Source organism: Nannospalax galili, unplaced genomic scaffold (assembly GCF_000622305.1).
Source record: "Nannospalax galili isolate Female #2095 unplaced genomic scaffold, S.galili_v1.0 scaffold745, whole genome shotgun sequence".
In the NCBI taxonomy this organism is placed as follows: Eukaryota; Metazoa; Chordata; class Mammalia; order Rodentia; family Spalacidae; genus Nannospalax; species Nannospalax galili.
In genome coordinates this window covers 532,867-534,354 of record NW_008353359.1, presented here as the reverse complement: position 1 = coordinate 534,354, position 1,488 = coordinate 532,867, and positions in this window count along the sequence as shown.

The window sequence follows — 1,488 nt, the reverse complement described above, 5'->3', positions numbered from 1 at the left end:
TAAGGTGAAGTGTAAATTGTTTGACATGTCCTCTTCTATAACGAAGAAAGAGGCAAAATGATTGGTGGACCTATTTGTGATCTGGAGGTAGCATATACCTCATATGGTCATCTTACTCTGTTGATATAACAAGTGGGGGCCAGAACAGGACAATGCTCTTTAAGAGACAGAGATAAGTATGCAGTCTGCTGTTATGTTTGGGCCAAATGAACCAGAGGTCCAGTAGTGCTTGAAGTGTCAATTACAGATAGTGATGCTATTTGGAGCCTTTTCCAGACCAGGATAAGTGAATCGTAAGGCAGCTATTCCATTTTCATTTTTAGGCACATATTCTCCCTTTGGAAACAGCCTTTGGTCTGTTACTGGACCTTACTGGAAAGTATTTGACAATGGGCCACCAATTTACCATGTGACTTGAATTGTCCATCATGAGCTGAGTGTTATCTGTCTCGCAAAATCTTATAAAGTTGGTTGTGCACAACAGAAATTCAGCCTCCAAGAATTTGTGCAAAAGTGTAGTTGGACTTGAGCAGGACCTGAAGGCACAAATAAGTTACATAAGCATAAGTCTAAATGCCTACAGACCCTGTTCCTGCCACAATATTTGTATCCCATGAAAGCCCATGATCAATTAAATAAGGAAGAATATAGATCTTGGTGTACAGATGGTTAATGCTACACAGTCACTACCCAGAAACAGATGGCTACAACACTACATCTGCTTTCTGGGGCTTATCTGAAAAACGGGTGAAATGTAATCTTTGAAGTGAGCAAATCTTCAGGCATTGCACGTAGTCATACATTTTACTTGGAAGGGTTAGTAGTCAGATGTGTGATTATATACTCAGGGGCCATTTTCAGTGGGATGGCTGAATGGTTGGGACTTAAAAGGAGTGTGAATGGAAATTATTGGCAAGACATTTGGGGAAGAGGATGTGGCTAAACCTTTCTAAATGTGCAAAGGGTCCCAAGGTATTTTTTCCCATGTAGACTTATCAAATGGTTAATTTGACAGAGGTGGATCTCAATATCAAAGTAAACAGAATGACAGTCTCTGTCATTGCCCAAAATGCCCAAGAAAAAAGTGGCCATGGTAACATGGTGAGAGACATGGAAGTTACATAGGGACTCAACAACATGGACATTCACTTATGATGCCTGATTTGGCAATGGATGCTGCTGAGTGTCATAAATACCAACAGAAGATACTGACACTGAATCTTCAATATGACACAGTTCCTCAGGGTGACTGAGAGAAGTGGGGGCAACTGATTGAAAAGACTATGTTCTGTCCTGACTGAATGTCTTAGATTCTTTTACTGTAGCTGTCATAAAATACTTTGACTAAAAGCAAATTAAGGGAGACAGTGTTTATTGTGGCTCACAATTCAAGGGCATAATCCTCATGGTGTGATGTCAATGGATCAGGCGCTTGTAGCAGCTTGTCACATCATGTTTACAATAGAAAAGAAGAGGTCAATGAATGCA